This window comes from Schistocerca nitens, chromosome 6, assembly GCF_023898315.1.
Source record: "Schistocerca nitens isolate TAMUIC-IGC-003100 chromosome 6, iqSchNite1.1, whole genome shotgun sequence".
Classification (NCBI taxonomy): domain Eukaryota; kingdom Metazoa; phylum Arthropoda; class Insecta; order Orthoptera; family Acrididae; genus Schistocerca; species Schistocerca nitens.
The window spans coordinates 458,369,184-458,390,464 of record NC_064619.1 but is presented as its reverse complement, the minus strand read 5'-3'; positions in this window follow the sequence as shown (position 1 = coordinate 458,390,464).

The following is a 21,281-nucleotide window of genomic DNA, read 5'->3' as shown; positions in this document are numbered from 1 at the left end:
CAGTTCAACATTGTTTGATTTACCCTAAGCAAACAGAATGTAGTGTCAAGGAAGCCTGTATATTCGGTTCGCTAAACAAACAGTCAAACAAGTCGTGTTAATGGATTTTATTACAATAAGGAAAGATACAACACTTAACTTTGTCGATTACACAGATGTGTCGCAAGCAAAAGGCGATATACGAAATAATCAATCCTTTTCAGTATTGACATTCCCAAGTCTGTGCTACCTAGAGAGTTCAAGAGAAGTGACTAGCATTGACGCTGCTATCGAAGTCGCTAATCTTGTAGCCGATGCCGAACTGGACCTTCACCAGTCGGTCGCGGTGCATATGTCCTCTTCACATAGGGGCCGCTGTTGTCACGTTGTCGTCCTTGGGGGAGGTCCGGTCAGCGTATGATTGGCTGACTTCTTCTCACAGCCGTCTCTTCTCTTTCGTTCCCGACTGGCGACTCCCCCCCCCCCCCCCCCTCAAAGTGACGGACGGTCGTCGTGTAAGGAGCACGATAACGGGAGGGGAGGCAGGCGCGTGGACGTTAAGATGGACCGGAAGCGGTGGCTGCAGGGGACGACAGACTTCCGATCGTGCTTCGCTCTGGTGGACGGCGGCGACGGTAAATCTCGTTGATGCGAAAGATAGGAGGCGAGAAGGTTGCAACGCTTGATCTCTGGTGAGTGCGGTGCGAAATTTGCCCATCTGCTCCTTGAAGGTTCCGACAAAACGTTCCGCTTTGCCGCTTGGCTGTGGGTGGAACAGTGCACTAGTTAGATGTTGTCAGCCATTGCGTTCACAGAATGTTTCAAATTCATTTGGCGTAAACTGAGTGCCGTTGTCCGACACTATGACTTTAGGTAAAGCTTCGAGGCAAAAAACGGACAACACATGAATTCTGCTACCTGACGTTGTCGAGTTCATTGGCACAGCAAAAGGAAACTGGCTATAAGAGTCTACCACAATCAACCAACGAATGGTCCAAAAAGGTCCCGCAAAGTCTATGTGCAAATGTTGCTATGGTGACTGCGACTTAGGCCAAGCAGAGAATTTTTGTGGCAGAGCCGATGATTTTCCGCTCACACATGACACTGTGACGTCGTCTGTTCTATTTGGGTGTCCATACTCTACCAAGTACAGTGTCGACGCTCTAACTGTTCCTCACGAATATCCCCATCCCTGCACTATCCTTGATCCTTGGTGAAGTAGCTGCAACACTTCTTTTTGCAAAGCTTTAGGGGTTATCACACGTGACAGTCCACTGTCATTTTGAACAAGTATCACACCTTGCTCTATAGCGAGGTTATGTCAACTTGCAAAGTATCGGCGCACAACAAAGTTCTTTATTCTATGCAACGAGCAAGGCCAAGATATGTGAATGTATTTTAGCAAAATGTTCAAATCTCAATCAGCTTCCGTGGCCTGCGTAATCTTCCTATAGTGCAGAAGAAAGGTTTGAAGCAATTCAGAATCCGGAGAATCGATGTGACTACAAGATACAGCAGAAGCGTCAAAATTTGTATCAGGGCCAATCGGAAGTGTGTCCGCATTACCATCTTGAGCTGTCGGACGATACACAATCTCCCACTGGTATTGAGACAACAGCAAAAACCCACCTTTGCAATGACTGGGAAGTTCGTTCAAAAAGGGCTTCATCGGACGGAAGGAGGACTGCAATGGTTTGTGATCCGTTACTTAGTAATATTTTCTGCCATAGAAATAGTGGTGGAATTTGGTGACACCATGCACAATAGCGAATGCCTCTTTCTCTGTTTGTGAATAGGTATACTGAGCTTTGGACAACACTTTTGATGCGAAAGTAATAGGCCTGTCTTTATCACAAAATCTGCGTGAAAGCGCTGCACCGATACCGTAAGAGGAGGCGTCAGCTTGCAACACAACTGGTTCGTCAGGATCAAAGTGAACCAAGCATTGATCACTGAGCAATCATTCTTTAAGTTTTTTAAAAGCTTCTTGGCACTCATCCGTCCAAAAAAAGGGAACAGTCTTGCGACGCAAGCTATGCAATGAAGCTGCGATTTGTGCAGCATTTGGTATGAACCGAATATAGTAGTTCATTTTCCCTAAGACTGACTGCAATTCTGTGACATTACGAGAAACTGACAGATCACGTATGGCTAACAAAATCTGACTGAAGAGGACATACACCTTGACTGTTCATGACATGATCCAAATACTGCAACTCAGGATTCAAAAAATCACACTTGTCCAGTCTACACTTTAGTCCTGCATCAGATAACACACGAAACAAGGCACACAAATTCGCAATGTCTTCTTCAGGTGTGCTGCCTGCTACGACAGTATTGTCCAAATAGTTTGAACCGTTTGGTACTTAAGCAGTCAGCTGTTCCAAATACACATTGAAAATGGTAGGTGTGGAAGCACTGCCAAAAGACAAACGCAAATATTTAAACAAACCCAAATGAGTGTTCACAACATAAACGATTTGGTATTCTTCATCGTGGGATATTTGAAGGTATGACTCGCTCCAATCAATTTTTGAAAAGTAGCGACCAGCACCTAATCTCTCCATAAGATCCCTTGGGCGTGGCAATAAGTTGAGTATCAATTACAGTTTGTAGGTTGACTGTAGACTTAAAATCAACACAGAGACATATGCGGCCTTAAGGTTTGGGGAGCAAAACCAATGGACTTGCCCACTGACTACCTCGTATGGTGCAATATCTCCGCTAACTTGCAATTCTTTAAGTTCAGCAACGACGTTGAATCGTAATGCAATGAGAACAGTTCTGGCCCGGGAAAATATCGGTTGAGCTGTGTCTTTCATTGTAATATGTGCCACAAAATTGTTCAGAAAAGAGTTCAGGAAATTCTTTCAGCAAGCTACACAATGTGATCCAAAGTATCCGGACACCACCAAAAACAAACGTTTTTCATATTAGGTGCATAGTGCTGCCACCCACTGCCAGGTACTCCATATCAGCGAACTCAGTAGTCATTAGATATCGTGAGAGACCAGAATGGGGCGCTCCGCAGATCTCAAGGACTTCGAACATGGTCAGGTGATTGGGTGCCATTTGTGTCATACATCTGTACGCCAGATTTCCACACTCCTAAACATCCTTCGGTCCACTGATTCCACTGTGATAGTAAAGTGGAAACGTGGAGTGACACGTACAGAACAAAAGCGTACAGGTCGACCTCGTCTGTTGACTGACCGAGACCGCCGACAGTTGAAGAGGGTCGTAATGTGTAATAGGGAGACTTCTATGCAAACCATCACACAGGAATTCCAAACTGCATCAGGACCCGCTGCAAGTACTACGACAGTTAGGTAGGAGGTCAGAGAACTTGGATTTCATGCTCGAGCGGCTGCTTGGGATGTTTTGGCCCGCCACACATCACGCTGGTAAATGCCAAACGACGACTCGCTTGACCTAAGGAGCGTAAACATTGGACGCTTGAACAGTGGAAAAACGTTGTGCGGAGTGACGGATCACGCTACACAATGTGGCGATCCGGTGCAGGGTGTGGGTATGGCGAATGCTCGGTTAACGCCATCTGCCAGCGTGTATAGTGCCAACAGTAAAATTCGGTGGCATTGGTGTTATGGTTTGGTCGCATTTTTCATGGAGGGGGCTTGCACCCCTTCTTGTTTTGCGTGGTACTATCGCAGTAGAGACCTATAATGATGTTTTAAGCACCTTCTTGCTTTCCACTGTTGAAGAGCAATTCCGGGATGGCGATTGAACCTTTCAACATGACCGAGCACCTGTTCATAATGCACGGCCTGTGGTGGAGTGTTTACACGACAGTAACATCCCTGTAGTGGACTGGCCTGCACAGAGTTCTCACCTGAATCCTACAGAACACCTTTGGGATGTTTTGGAACGCCGACTTCGTGCCAGGGCTCACCGACCGACATCGATACCGCTCCTCAGTGCAGCACTCCGTCAAGAATGGGCTGCCATTCCCCAAGAAACCTTCCAGCACCTGTGTGAACATATGTCTGCGAGAGTGGAAGCTGTCATCAAGGCTAAGGATGGGCCATCCCCACACTGAGTTCCAGCATTACCGATGAGGGCGGCACGAACTTGTCATTTTCAGCCTGGTGTCCGGATACTTTTGATCACTTAGTGTAGCTGCACTGTCTTCGGCACTCAATGCAGTCACTGACAACACATTGCCCTGAATTTGAAAGCCAAACAAATCAAACGATTCAAGGCCAAAAATGTTCTCACAATTGCGTGATTGTAGCACAACGAAAGTCACTGTTTGCTGATGTGAGCGATACGTAACAGGCAAAGTACATTTTTCTAGAATGAAAATGTCTTGTCTATCATAAGCCATCAGGTGCGTGCTAGTTTTAGACAGGCGTGGGGAGCCTAACGTCTCATATGTGTTACGATTCAGCAATGTAACAGAGACACTCTTGTCCAACTGAAATTCCATACGTTTTCCACTAAGATTCAAATGAACAAAAAGTTTGTTTGGCTGGCGTAGCACTGAAGAAACCGTTTGCTTGCTAGTTTTGCTAACGCGTGCAGTAGGCTTTGAATACACTAAATTGATTGCATGGGCCTTTTAACTAGATTTTTGTGAGAGCAGAATTCTTACGTTTGTTCCGTTGCAAACATACGGATTGTGCGTGACCTCTCTTGTCACATGCATAACACTGTGCTTGTCGGGACGGGCAGTCTTGGCGTTTGTGAGGTCAATAGCATTGGGAGCATGACTTAATTCTGTTCGCTTGTTTAGAGAAATGTTTACGCGGATTGGCGCACACGAGATGTTGCTGCCTACTGCTTCGGTGGTGAGCAAGGGACGACTCAACTAAACAAACTGGTGGCTGCTCAAATTTATTGACTGCTATGGCACCTGAAATGTACTGACCAAGAATTTGCACTACGTGTTGAAATGGTCTTTAAAATAAGTGAAAAATCATTATATAAATACTATAATCATTACGATATACTATTTCATTTTTTCAAGTACAGTACTTCAAGTGAGGTTTGACCTTCGTCAAATTCTTTTAATGTAAAAATTCTCTTAGATCGTTCTGTGGTTAAAGTCCCTTATCCTTCCCACTTTTAGGGTAGGCTAATGTATATGCACCTGGATGTGGGATTTTAGCAACTACAAATGGCTCAATGTAGGCATTTATGAGTGAACTTCCCATACTTCGTAGATTTAGGATTCGTTTGTACTACTATCTCTTGTCCTACTTGAAACTGTACAGTGAGAGTTCATCTTTTGTCATATGAATTTTTCCCCTGTCAGCCTTTTCCTCCAGATTAATCAAAGTCTGACATACGTTTCCTTCAAATGACACCTCTCACCTAGGTATATCTTGTATTTCTCCAAATATTCTTTCCACTGGGCTTGCTTCGGGGTAAAATCTGGATACTAACTAACGAGATAATCTTCTGTAATCTTCCTAAGAATAGAGCCTGCAGTCACAGACCGCACTTCATACAACTTATTTTGTGAAACCATCATACAAGGCAATATTTGACCCTTCCTTTCCGTTGCGAATAGGGTCGAGCAGTATCCAAGGACACTGTTTCTAAAGGTTTTGTGGGTGCTATAGGATGTACTTCAATCAACTTGGACTTGTTTGAGTGCTTCGTATTTTGGTAAGTACTTCATTTCCGAATAACTTGGAGAACTCTTCTCTGCACGTTGGGAATATAGTAGTACGTATTTAACTTGCTGGTGCATTTGTAAACCCCATATAGACCCCATATATTGTCAGTGTTCAAAATGGAACCATCTACATAACTTTCTAGTAAACACACAAGCTACTTTTCTTCATTCTGTGTACTCTTACACACCCTTACATAAAATGCTTTTTTTGTATTGTTCTGCATAAGCAGCTCCCTAATTCCAGAATTCTATTCTTTGAATTCTAAGGATTCATAGAGCCCTTGTGGTAACCTTGACAAGGTGTCTGCTATAATGTTTTCTTTACTTTTGATGGATATGATTGCAGAACTGAACTAAGTACAAGTACCACCTGGCTAACTTCCTATGTAGTAATTTTCATATAAACAGAAAAGGAATTGGTTGATGGTGTCAATACATTTTGGTGCGTTTGTCCCATACGTAGCACTCAAATTTCTTAAATGCCCATATAACATCAAGAGTCTCGAGCTCTGTCACGGAATGTAACCACTCGGATTCAGAGAATGTTTGACTAGCTAAACTGATTATCTTAGGTGTCGGTTCCCCATTATCTCCAGTGATGTGAAATAGGCATTCTCCGAATTGAAACAGCCATTCTCCGAATAACTGTGAATATGCATCTGTACGCAAGCAAAAGTCCTGTGATGTGTCAGGACGGCATTGTATCTTTGCACATAGTAAAGCTTTCTTCATTTTGTCGAGATCTGCTTGACATTTATTGGTCCATATTCATGGATTACTTTTCATTAAAACATTCAGCAGTCCATCACTATTCAATAACTGCTCTGTAATGAACCCCCTAAAATGAATCCAAACCCAAATTTGTTTTCAGTTGTTTTTGTTCTGTGGTGGTGGGAAACGTTTGATCGTATCAAATTTTCCTGGATCAGGTAGTATACCCCAGGTAATATGACGCACGAATTTGACCTTTCCTTTTCCAAACTCCGATTTGCTTTAATTAGCTGTGACCCCATATTCTGCAAATCGGTATAATACCTGTGCCAAAAGCTTCACATGTTCTTCCCGTATGGGAGCAGCTATTAACGAGTCATGAACATAGAGCGTGACTCTTCTGAGGAGTTCTGGTCCCGAAACTTTATTCACTGTGGAAATGAAAACATTCGCACTTACGTTCAAGCCAAGTGATAGAACACAAAATTCAGAGCTCTTGCCCCCACACACAAAGGCTGTGTGCATCCTACTACCTTCATGTAATGCTATTTGCAAATACGATACTTTTAAATCTATTATAGTGAGTTATTTAACACTGTGAAATTTCAGTAACTGTCCCTCAAGGTTGTCAGGGCGTGCCCTGACGGCAACAATGATTTTGTTCATTGACGTTACCGTCGGGCTAGGCGACAGCTAAAATGATGCTACAATATGTGAAACAGGAGGGTTCTGTGATCTATCACTACCATTCTTCACGGCTTCTCTTTTGACCAAAGAATTGGATATGAAGAAAAGCAGACTTTCTCGAGTGGATAAATGTTCATTTTGTACTAGTAATCCCTCATTACCCTGGAGCACCTTCTAAATACTTGCACATACCAAAGTATTACTTATTGTAACACCTCCTTCTGATCCTCTGACAAACAAACAGATTCAGTTACATTGGTTCAGGCAGTCTTAGACGTCATGTCTTCTTCAGGCAACTGCTCACCCTATTGTGTATCAAGAAATAGTGCTTTCGATATGACAACTGTACTCCGATATCAGTACTCTGAGTGTATTTTCAGTTATGCTGGTTTTAAGTAAATTTACTGATAACATCTGTTCGTTGATTGTAAAGAAACATTTTCCTTGCGTATGTCAATCTGTATTCTGTATTGTCTAAAGGTATTCATTCCTATACGACAGTTTACTACGAGTTTTTCCACTATCAGAAAAATATCCTTTAAAGAAAAATTGCTGATGGTAATGAATATTAATGTCTTAAGTTTAACTCCATTCAACTTGCTCCCCACTGTGGTCGAAATACGACAATTCTGCTTCGGAAAGTTTGGTATGTAACATCGTTTTTGCATCTCGTTAAACAGACCTTCTGGTATTAGATTTGTCGATGCGCCAGTGTGAAGTACTACAGGTACACCTAGATCACATATCTGGGCATTAATTACAGCTTGTCTACGTTGTTTACATTTTCCCGACTTCTTTTATTTCTACCTCTTGGTCATATCTGAGAAAGTAATTGGGAATAAATTGCTTACCCCTACCCATTTTATTGGCCAGCGAATGGGACTTATCGCGACTTGTTCGAGTTTTCCTGAGTGATCGGGGCTAGCCTCTTCATTGTCAGCAACGACGTACACGTTGTGGGTTTGACCTCGCCTGTTCGTTTCCTGCATTGTCCTGGAGTTAAACTTACCTTGGCCTTTACCCCCACTGGACACATAGTAGTTATTCCGTTGACTGTAATTGCCAGTTGGAGGACAGCTGGATGGTCTATTTGCGGTCGGTTCCTGCCAGTTACTGTATTGGTTGTTGCCACTTGCTGGGGGTGCGTTGTGAACTTGTTGGCCACAGCCCCTCTGTTTGGTATAAGCCGGTCTATTATAATTCGGTTTATGATTTCCTTTGAAACCTCGTTAGTACTTTTGATTTCGCTCCTTACCATCATTATGTGTTGTGTTATTGCTGCCCGTGATAGTTGGTACCAACCGTGTTGGTTACTGCCACCATTGCCATTCTACTGATGGTTATTTTGCGGAGGCGCACACTGGGTCTTAATGTTCTGTGGTCGCGACGGCCCCTCTTCATACATTAGTCAATCGAGTCAAGTTCGGATAAAAACTACTTTATATTATTTTCAGATGTTGTGATCATTTACAGTCTGGAACCGCGCGACCGTTACGGTCACAGGTTCGAATCCTGCCTCGAGCATGGATGTGTGTGATGTCTTTAGGTTAGTTAAGTTTAAGTAGTTCTAAGTTCTAGGGGATTGATGACCTCTGAAGTTAAGTCCCATAGTGGTCAGAGCCATTTGAACCATTTGGTTTTTGTTATCAGCTTTTCCTTGATATGGGCAGGCAGGCGATTTTTTAGTATTTTCAGTATGTGCACATGGGAAACTGGGTTTGTCCAACACCTGCTTTTGTTTAAGTGTTTCTCGAAACACTTCCTTAGTCCCCTCTGTTTACTACTGTGTGGTGATGTGTTGGAAATCTCTCGACGTAGCTTCTCTTGGACTGCTGGGGAATAATATTTGTCCAAAAAGCCCATTCAAATTGCATCTCTCAGCCATATCTGTTGTCCACAATGAAACATCACTGTGTGTGTACCTGACAACGAGCCGGATCATCTGTCTTTCTGTCCAGTTGAGGGGTAACACGTTGCTAAAAGCCCTGATAAACACTACGGGGTTCATTCTCTTACCCTCTGTTGAAAAAATCTGAAATTACCTATGACAGAGACGACCCAAGTCCGCTAATGAAATAGACAAACATGCAGTATCGTCTGTGGCCGCCCTGGCATTGTCCTGATGCACATGATTATAATCGGGATGTGTTCGTGCTGCTGGCATTCACATTGGCAGTGCCTGTTGCAGTTTGTAATTCCTTTCTTCTGCGTCTGAAGGGCTGGTAGTATTAATACTATCTATCCTGCCTAACTGCACCTGATTGCTGACTACTGGCGTCTCTCTTGTGACATCCGCAACATTAATTCCTCTGTAGCTTCTCTTCCGCTGCCTTTGAGCCTGCTCAATCCTAGCAATCAGTTCGCTTTACCTTTCCTTTATTATCTCTTCAACTGCTTCGACATGTCTTGTGGTCTTGTACGATCTTTTGTGCGAGGATCGTACCCTTATGTACCATTCCCACGTCGGCTCTGTCCTTTAAATTCGCGTCTTTTTCGTTTTTTTTTTCTAGTGCTTTCCTTATGAACTAAGTGCCTGAATCATAATTACTTAATTTCACCGACAGCTCCTGTACTTCCTCCGCCAAATCTTTAGATAAAGTTTGCAGCTCATTAACAGTACCTATCATAGTTTCTCAATTTTTGCAAATTTCCGACTGCACCTCTTGCATCTGAGCCTGCACGTCTTTCAAGATTTTTAATTTAACTGCCATTTCCTCTTGTGCCTCGTCTGTAGATGACACTTTTTGAGCTACGTTGTTTATCTTGTGAGATAAATCAGAGAATAATGCCATCTTTTATTTCTTCCCCATATGTGCAAGTCTGCATGTCAAATCATTAGAAAGAGCAGTGCGTCGATTTTGACTTAAATTATCGAACCTCTGAGATATGTCATTCTTAAAGTCATCAAATGTTACTTTCTATTCATTTCTAAAATCACGAACTTTTTGTCGAGTTTTTCGGTTTACTGTGTAGAAAAGTTAAATAAATTCTTCGTTACATTGCAAACTTGGTACTTTCTTTTGTGATCAAGACTTTAATAAAAATGACAATGTACTGTTAATCAGAATACAGGAAGGAGCTGTGATCTAAATAACAATAGATTTATTCATTCTTTAAGTCCCAAAACAAAACAAAATGATTAAAAAAAGACAGGCAAACATTTTCATTTGACAAACGCTTTCAGTAATATGGGTCTGTGGTGGACAAAGTGATCAGCTGGGGATCGACACACCACACTATCGAGAACATTATTCGCTCTGTCTGACTTCATACACGTGAGTCCGGGGTATGGCACAAAAACTACGCTACCATCAAGTATTTACTATTCCAAAAAAAAAAAAAAGGTTCAAAAGAACAGGGTTCTGAGAAACATATATTGGAAACCTACGCCGTAGCAGTGGCCCACCACAATGCGTTCGGAGACAGAAGTGATGGACTGCAGCAATCTGTTATTAATGGCACGCGTCTGAAAAATGCAAGTACACGGTCTCGCGTTTGGTTGATTCGGAACACAGGTATTTCCCTATGAGCCTCTGAAACCCAAGTGGATTACAGTGTGCAGGTAGACCCGTTTGCTTGTCTGCCAAACCAATTTGACTCCGTCCCTCTGCTATGCATGACGGAACACGTCAAATGTTTAGACACCCAACTCAAGACAAATAAGTACACCCATGCATCACTCATTGAGTGTATGACGGTTCAGAAGGTGACTGGCACAGGCACTAAGTGGCACACTAGCAAAGGACACACCATTTAGGTAGATACCTGCAGTTCTTTACTAGCGAAGCGCCAGTAGAAGAGTGACCTCTTCTCTTTCTCTCCGCTATCCTCGCCAGCTCGTTAGCAAAGCCTATTTACATCCTAAACAACACCTACTTTAGCACAAGCCAATCACGAACTGGAGCCGCGCATCTGAAGATGGGAGATTTCTCCTTGCTCTGCATACACCGATTGGACCAATCAGAGACTTTAAAGTTGATTGGGAGAAAAGAAAAAAAATTATCAGCTTCGCAGCCTCTTTACCACGCGCTTAGGCCTGTCTTTTGCTAACAACATGACCAGGATGTAACCACAGCCCTCCATAAAAAGATTGTTATCTCCCCTGTTGTGTTCATTTCTAAGTTTCCAAAGAACGGCCGTAAACTCGCTAAAAGTCTTCTGGCTTCATAAATATGTTTTTGTAACAGAATCTGGATGTCTGGGCGCCAGTGACCCGTCCCACGGAAATTCGCAGAACGCTCAGCCGTCTCACCGACTTCCTGAATAACATGGGCCCATCCTCGGCTTTATTGTTGGTCTTAAATGTTTTGGCCATTGCAGCTGCGTCTCCTGAGCGCTAGGCAGGCAGCCCACCTGGATGCGACCGGCGACAGACCAGCGCCATCCAAACGTGTCCACACAATGAAACCGCGGGACTCGACAGTCCGGAAATTTTTTCGCCCAGGCTCCGCAGGAAAAACGTGCTTCCCTTGGCCCTCAGCTGCCATACGCTTTTAGTACAGTAATTTAAATCCTTTGAAAGCAGGTAAATCTTACCGCTATTCATACACTGGAGCACACAAGCGAGAGCATTAACTAACGCCCATCATTTCCTCATGATGTATGAAGTCAGATCGAAATAAAGATCATCTTCCCTAAGAACATTAAGCAGTATTACACTGAATCAGAAGTGAGAGTGCCCTACAATCTCTCAAGGTCAGTGAGGCCTTTATACTTGTCCTGCATTGAATGCATTGATGATGTTACAGTATATTGATAATTATTACTTATGGACCGTCTGACAGCAACTGAATAAAACACAATTTTAGTGCCATACGCGTTTCGCCTTTATTTTCTACAAGGTATCATCAGTGGCATGTTGCGTGGACAATTTCTTACATATTACGCTCCTGTTGTATTTTTGGTGTTGTTCTTCTCCTTGTCGTTGTTGTTGTTGTGGTCTTCAGTCCGGAGACTGGTTTGATGCAGCTCTCCATGCTACTCCATCCTGTGCAAGCTTCTTCATCTCCCCGTACCTACTGCCGCCTACATCCTTCTGAATCTGCTTAGTGTATTCATCTCTTGGTCTCCCTCTACGATTTTTACCCTCCACGCTGCCCTCCAATACTAAATTGGTGATCCCTCGATGTCTCAGAACATGTCCTATCAACCGATGCCTTCTTCTAGTCAAATTGTGCCACAAGCTCCTCTTTTCCCCAATTCTATTCAATAACTCCTCATTAGTTATGTGATCTACCCATCTAATCTTCAGCATTCTTCTGTAGCACCACATTTCAAAAGCTTCTTTTCTCTTCTTGTCCGAACTATTTATCGTCCATGTTTCACTTCCATACATGGCTACACTTCATACAAATACTTTCAGAAACGACTTGCTGACATTTAAATCTATACTAGATGTTAACAAATTTTTCTTCTTCGGAAACGCTTTCCTTGCCATTGCCAGTCTACATTTTATATCCTCTCTACTTCGACCGTCATCAGTTATATTACTCCCCAAATAGCAAAACTCCTTTACTACTTTAAGTGTCTCATTTCCTAATCTAATTCCCCCAGCATCACCCGACATAATTCGACTACATTCCATTATCCTCGTTTTGCTTTTGTTGATGTTCATCTTATACCCTCCTTTCAAGACACTGTCCATTCCGTTCAACTGCTCTTCCAAGTCCTTTGCTGTCCCTGACAGAATTACAATGTCATCGGCGAACCTCAACGTTTTTATTTCTTCTCCATGGATTTTAATACCTACTCCGAACTTTTCTTTTGTTTCCTTTATTGATTGCTCAATATAGAGATTGAATACCATCGGGGACAGGCTACAACCCTGTCTCACTCCCTTCCCAACCACTGCTTCCCTTTCATATCCCTCGACTCTTATAACAGCCATCTGCTTTCTGTACAAATTGTAAATAGCCTTTCGCTCTCTGTATTTTACCCCTGCCACCTTCAGAATTTGAAAGAGAGTATTCCAATCAACATTGTCAAAAGCTTTCTCTAAGTCTATAAATGCTAGAAACGTATGTTTGCCTTTCCTTAATCTTTCTTCTAAGAGAAGTCGTAGGGTCAGTATTGCCTCACGTGTTCCAACATTACTACGGAATCCCAACTGATCTTCCCATAGGTCGGCTTCTATCAGTTTTTCCATTCGTCTGTAAAGAATTCGCGTTAGTATTTTGCAGCTGTGACTTATTAAACTGATAGTTCGGTAATTTTCACATCTGTCAACACCTGCTTTCTTTGGGATTGGAATTATTATATTCTTCTTGAAGTCTGAGGGTATTTCTCCTGTCTCGTACATCTTGCTCACCAGATGGTAGATTTTGTCAGGACTGGCTCTCCCACGGCCGTCAGTAGTTCTAATGGAATGTTGTCTACTCCCGGGGCCTTGTTTCGACTCAGATCTTTCAGTGCTCTGTCAAACTCTTCACGCAGTATCGTATCTCCCATTTCATTTTCATCTACATCCTCTTCCATTTCCATAATATTGTTCTCAAGTACATCGCCCTTGTATAGACCCTTTATATACTCCTTCCACCTTTCTGCTTTCCATTCTTTGCTTAGAACTGGGTTTCCATCTGAGCTCTTGATATTCATGCAAGTGGTTCTCTTTTCTCCAAAGGTCTCTTTCATTTTCCTGTAGGCAGTATCTATCTTATCCCTAGTGAGATAAGCCTCTACATTCTTACATTTGTCCTCGAGCCATCCCTGCTTAGCCATTTTACACTTCCTGTCGATCTCATTTTTGAGACGTTTGTATTCCTTTTTGCCTGCTTCATTTACTGCATTTTTATATTTTCTCCTTTCATCAATTAAATTCAATATTTCTTCTGTTACCCAAGGGTTTCTACTAGCCCTCGTATTTTTACCTATTTGATCCTCTGCTGCCTTCACTATTTCATCCCTCGTAGCTACCCATTCTTCTTCTAATGTATTTCCTTCCCCCATTCCTTACAATTGTTCTCTTATGCTCTCCCTGAAACTCTGTACAACCTCTGGTTTTTTCAGTTTATCCGGGTCCCATCTCGTTAAATTCCCTCCTTTTTGCTGTTTCTTCAGTTTTAATCTACAGTTCATAACCAATAGGTTGTGGTCAGAGTCCACATCTGCCCCTGGAAATGTCTTACAATTTAAAACCTGGTTCCTAAATCTCTGTCTTACCATTATATAATCTCTCTGATACCTTTTAGTATCTCCAGGGTTCTTCCATATATACAACCTTCTTTCATGATTCTTAAACCAAGTGTTAGCTATGATTAAGTTATGTTCTGCGCAAAATTCTATCAGGCGGCTTCCTCTTTCATTCCTTAGCCCCAATCCATATTCACCTACTACGTTTCCTTTTCTCCCTTTTCTTACTCCCGAATTCCAGTCACCCATGACTATTAAATTTTCGTCTCCCTTCACTACCTGAATAATTTCTTTTATCTCATCATACATTTCATCAATTTCTTCGTCATCTGCAGAGCTAGTTGGAATATAAACTTGTACTACAGTAGTAGGCGTGGGCTTCTTTTCTATTTTGGCCATGATAATGCGTTCACTATGCTGTTTGTAGTAGCTTAGCCGTACTCCTATTTTTTTATTCATTATTAAACCGACTCCTGCATTACCCCTATTTGATTTTGTATTTATAACCCTGTATTCACCTGACCAAAAGTCTTGTTCCTCCTGCCACCGAACTTCACTAGTTCCCACTATATCATCAGCATAAACTGAATTTGTGTAATATTCGTGGCTGTCGTCGATTTGATTGGTACTTACTGTATCATTACCTTTTGTTGTCACACCCATTACGGCGACATTTTGTATCTCTACACTATTTTCATTAGTCGGCACAACCTTTTTAACCATTTCCCATTTATAAATCTTTTTTAAAGCTATAGATTTAAAAAAAATTGAATTTTAATCTTAAAACTGATCGCAAGAATTTTCCCGATCAGTATATGACGTTTTCTACGCCAGTACTGCAGCTTATTGTTGCCATTTAAATTTTTTGTATCCAGATTCCAAAAAATGAAATTAATATTGACCCAAATCTCTAATACTTTTAAAAAATGCTTCGAATTTATGATTGGATAGGGTAAGGTACTGACACTAATTTTTATCGAGGGGTTATCAAGCGCAGTCATTCAAGATAGAAGTTGGAGTTCTTTCCTACCTTATAGACGATGTTTTTAAATGTTGTTACCACAATTCTTCTGGTTAACCGTTTTCAACTTATGCGTACTATGTATTGTTTGACCCTGGTTTAATCTCAGCAATTTTCGAGTCTTTAAACGAAGTAAATGAAAAAAATTAGTACAGTAAATGTTACACATCATGTTTTATACCATTTAATTATTGCACCTTTCTAATCTATCGGACACCATCCAGCAAATTGTCACCATTTATAATGATTAACTAATAATTTTAAGAATAGTAATTATGACAGAAATTTGCTGGCACCACACAAGAGGCCCAACAGTAGTGAGTTCAAATGGTTCAAATGGCTCTGAGCACTATGGGACTCAACTGCTGAGGTCATAAGTCCCCTAGGACTGAGAACTACTTACACCTAACTAACCTAAGGACATCACACACATCCATGCCCGAGGTAGGATTCGAACCCGCGACCGTAGCGGTCGCGCGGTTCTGGACTGTAGCGCCTAGAACCGCTTGGCCACTCCGGCCGTCATTAGTGAGTTCACTCGGCAGCGTGTGTCTCAGATAATTTACACAGTGGGATGCAGACTCCAGACAGTCAGGCTTATGATTTTTTGTATACATGAAAAATCAGTATTATGTAATATTGCATAATTAGATGGCAGTTGTTCAAGCCTTGAAGTTATTTGCCTCCATTTTTGCTTCGAAGACAAAGTTACAGCGTCCAGCTTGTTCTGTTTAATGTTCTTGGTTCTCCGAGGTATTACAGGTACCACTAAGGCAGATAAATAGGATCAGGTGAAATAAGGAACTGAATGTAGTTGCCTTCGTACTATAATAATTAACGTATTTCGCATTATTAGTGAACTGAACAGAAATCCACGTCCTCTCTTTATCATGGATGGGAATAGACAGACAGTACAAGATCGATGAAACACCCGATAGGGGCTTCTACAAACATAAAAAATTAATGTTCTTCATCTTTTCTTGCTAGCTTCACAATCTCGTTTGCTGTGGACATAACCCATTTTAATCTGTGCCTTAAATTACTTTGGTGAATGAATGGATAAAAACAGGCAGAGAAAATAAAACGTATGCCAATATAGCTAAACCAGCATAAGTTCCAATACAACATTCACTTTCATAGGTGTTTGACGAACGGGTGTCATGTCGCCTCCACAGAACCATACTGGGGGATCGATGGTCTACTATAAGTCATATCCCCGTCAATTTGAATGGGAAGAAACTCAACACTACAAAGTCAGTATGTAGATGAGTACACCGCATGGGTTTTAGGAGCAGACGACTGATATCACATTCAGTGCCTTCGCGTGACTTATTTTAAAATCAACCATCTGACAACTGGTCAAGTGGTCAGTGGAACGTTAAATGTTCACTAAGATTATATAAGCCACACTGAGTTAATGGGCATCCAAACTCAGCTACAGTGTTTTCGTTTTATTGATTGTCTTCGTATACCTACACTGTAATTAAAATTACAGAAATAGAGAATTGTTTCCGAGTTGGGTTTAGTCACTACACGGCGAATTAACCTTCATACAGCAGTTGATTCAATCAAGAGAACACAAAACCATAAACTACTAATGGTGGTGTTCAGTTTGGGCATAGAGACAAATAATTCCAATTTAAATTCTACTACGTTACGTCAACGAAGTTCTGACAGTTACCTTAATATTTCCCAGTCGGTGTTCAACTTGGCCAAATTCTTCACTATTTTCAGCATTATTATTGTCACAGAGAGTCTGAAATGTTTTTCAGTTTTGAAGTAGTTTCACTAAAGCTAATTCTAAGCATAGAACCCAAAGAGAAAATGTTGAAATCTCGAAGTAAAAAATATGAGTAATTATTTCAAATTCAGTTCATGTTAGCGCGTATTGCCTCAAAGTCCTAGCCGAGAAATCAAAATAAAAGCGAAATTCTGTTAGTTCTGATGGGTTTAAAAGAGGAAAATTCTAAGTATCGAAATAATCCCTCGCGAAAGTGTCCTTATAATCCATAATCTGGATTCGTGACGATTTTAACTAACACTTATTACTGACCAGATTGAGAAAATTCCGCTCGTGAAACTGAAGATACAAAACTGTACTGTCCGCTTTCACGCATACGTTACTCAGTTGCTACCACGTTATATACGAGCTCTCTGTCCTTTCACTTCACCAATAAGCAATTACTTTTATCACGATTCAACTATACAAGATATATTAAACATGATTATAAATAAATGGCCATCCTGATGAGGCGATCAAAACGGTACAAATAACAAAGTTCTTGTCAGACATTCTAGCAGATAATAACTTGTGCTCGCACTTGAAATTTGCTTGAAGTTAGGGAGGTTTAGAATATTATAGAATTTTGTTACTAAATTTTGGTGCACTTATAATTTACCCATGCTTGTTCTGTTTCACACAATTAAGGTGATTACCGCATTGGAAGATCTTCAGAGTAACTAATTATGTTAAAAACATGTCAGTCTGTAGTGGCAGGCAGAAGAACGTGCTAGCCCATGAGAGCATAGTTTTCAGTTATTGCGTATCATACACATGGTTAAGTTTATAAATAGAAATTATAATGGATTTCTTTGTAAAACATTTCTACGAACTGATACACAACCTGATTTCAGTTTTGTAATTCCCTCATCGGTTATCAGGATCTGTGTTCCTGTTATCCATAAACTGATCAAAATGGCTCTGAGCACTATGGGACTTAAAATCTGTGGTCATCAGTCCCCTAGAACTTAGAACTACCTAAACCTAACTAACCTAAGGACATCACACATGCATGCCTGAGGCAGGATTCGAACCTGCGACCGTAGCGGTCACGCGGTTCCAGACTGAAGCGCCTAGAACCGCACGGCCACCCCGGCCGGCCATAAACTGATCACATTTGTCATTAACATCCCCGTCAAACATTCACCTCTGTGTTAGATTACAGAATTTCGACATCACTGTCATGTTGCCACTATCTCATGGCATTGTCATCATCAAAAGACAATACATAAATGTGATAAGGTGAAACAATGAATACAGCCCACAAATGCTTTCGAGCACTTCAAATGGAACAATTCGTTCCGAGCGTGTAGTGCAGTTGAAACAATAAGAGATAGTGTGGTCACACTAATTATCACTTAACTGAGGGTACTTTCTTGTGCCAACCCTTTCCATTGTAGATTAATTAGTCTGAACTAACTACGTCGTTTGCTGCAGCGTCTGTTTTATGTGAAGTTGTAATTACTTCCGAAATAATGTCTAAACTACTTTAGTGATTTACTGTATCTGACAGCTAATCGAGACAGTGTGTTGCAGATATATGTAACTGGAGAGAAGTATAAATCGCTCATACACTACTAGCCATTATGTATTACAGATACAAATTATCTAGTAAAATTACCTGGTAATATATTTGGATGCAATAAATGTTGCTAGAGTTTTGGTTGCCTCTCTCAGCAACTTCCACTAGAAGTTCGTGCTCGAAGTTGCTTTAGCAATGGTATACTTAGGTTTACCGTAACTTATCCGGTAATGATTGTAATTATACACACAGTTCTGGATACTACCGACTATCCGTCATTTTCTGCTTTCAATATGACACAGCAGTAGTATTCTTTCTCCTTGTGAAGTTCACGAGGCAATCCCGTGATCGTCACGTGACCACTTCTTTATTTATTCTACATGCTCATTGCCCATACCCCTCTTCTTCCAAGGTCAAATGAGACGTAGACATTTAGGGTCAGCTTACAATTGGTTACGTCTAATAAGCCACGTTCGGTGCATCTCGCCCTGCTCTCTGTGTTCCTGCTGTGTCTTTCTGCGTAACAGCGATGATGAAACAGTTCTCTCAATTGCAAGTTTTTATTTAATTTTCCTTCAAATTTTACTCCTTCCGCAAATTTTACTATTTACGATGCCTATATGGAGAACCATATACGTATTGAAACCGCGGAAAAGGCAGTTCAGCTGCTGTGACTACCACAATTTTTTTTCCTGCACGTTTAGTAAAACGTCTCTGCTGTTTCAGGTGGTTCTGGCGTTGAATCGATAGATGATTGTAGGGATAATTTCATTTCTGGATACCTTCTTTCTTTCTCTTCACATAACATTAATATCATGAAGTTTTTACATAGCATTTACGGAACTCAGGAAGTACCATCACACGTTTATGTTTATATGCACACGCGAGACGACATGGAAGATGATTTTGTTATCCATGAACAATTAAAAATGCAATTAATTGACCTTAGTATCCTCTTTCCCGTCCCACTGCAGTGTATCTCACTGCTTTATACGTCTGCGTATTACATTAAAATGGTTCAAATGGCTCTGAGCACTATGGGACTTAACTTGTGAGGTCACCCACGCTATTAGTCTCTATCAGCTTGAATAGTCCCCTGCTGACATGCAGGATCCATGGATCCACAAGGTTTTCTTCATACCCGTGCACGTCCATCCACTCGATACAATTTGAAACAAGATTCGTCCGACCAGGCAACATGTTTCAGTGATCAACAGTCCATTCTCGATGTTGACGGGTCCAAACTAGACGTAAAGCTTTGTGTAGTTCAGTCATCGAGGGTACACGAATGAGCCTTCGGCTCCGTAAGCCCATATCGATGATGTTTCGTTGAATGCCCGTACTTTGGCACTTGTTGATGGTCCAGCATTGAAATCTGCAGCAGTTTGTGGAAGGGTTGCACTTTCATCACGCTGGACGATTCTCTTTTAGTCGTCCTTGGTCTCGTTCTTGTAGGATCTTTTTGCGGCCGTAACGATGTCGGAGATTTGATGTTTCACCGGATTCCTGACAGTCAATAAAATTCTTCTGGGTTTGTGACCGCATTGTTAACCATAAAATTCCGACTTTTCGACGAATATTGCAAGACGCCTTCCTCAGGGTTTATTGCTAACTGCTGAATGTGCACCAGTTTGATTACTTATGTAATATGGAGGAGTGCTGTCATTGGATATGGGGGTGAGGAGGAGGGTACTTGGTGTTCTTTTATTGGTCTTTGCATTGCGTGTTGTCATTGGCGGAAAAAGGTGTTTTTCATTGGAGTGTCCTTTATTGCTTGGCATTCGTGGAAATAGGCGAATATGACATTGAGTGGCAACTACAGCGTAGCGCTGTTTACTAATTGCCTAGTATCGACTACCGCATAGCTGTCACTGCTGGCAGACAAGACACTGGGAGTCGATACCCATCTTCTCTGTTCATGTTGTCGGGTCGCTTGGCTATTCTATAGCCTCTCTTATCTTCCTCCTCAAGTTAAACGTCTGTTTCGCCAGTACGCGGGCCTCTCGAAATTCAATCTTCATCTTGCACTGTTCCTGATGTCTTGCCACCGCTGATTTGTCGTATTGCTTGAGACGGATATATCTCTCGTGTTCAGATAACCTTGTACTTATTGGACGCCCCGTTTCGCCTACATACACCAGTCCACATTCGCACCCGATTTCATAAACTCAGGCGGCATGAAACTTGTCAAGTGACGGCCACCTATTTCAGGTGGAAAGGGGATTTCTATGAGTAGACGGACGGTGTAGCTATGGGTTCCCCTCTATCACCTGTCGCAGCAGACATTTTTATGAAAGTATTCGAAGAAACAGCACTCCAGTCCACACCATTACGGCCAGTATGCTGGCTACGATACGTTGACGACGCTTTTGTCATCTGGCCACACGGAGAGGAAGAGCTTCAGAACTTCTACTAATCAGCAGCACAGCTAAATTCATTTCACCATGGAGATAGAAAAGAACCGGGTATTGCCCTTTCTCGACGTGGAAGTTTACCGTAAGCCTGAAGCGGAGCCTGGACACAGTTTACAGAGAGCCCATCAACACAGACAGGTACCTGCATGCATACTCCCACCACCGTCCTACGCAAAAGAAATCGGTCCTGCCTACAGGATCAGCAATAAACACAAAGCTAAATTACAGAACCTAAGGCTCAGTTCTGCAGCTAATGGCTACGACATGAGGATGAAACTATGGCGCCAAAGGAGGAGGCCAATAGGGAAATGCAGAACGAAGCACGGAACACAGTACTGCTACCATACGTACAATGGGTCACTGAACGTGTGGCCAAAATTCTCCGTCTAGCAGGTATT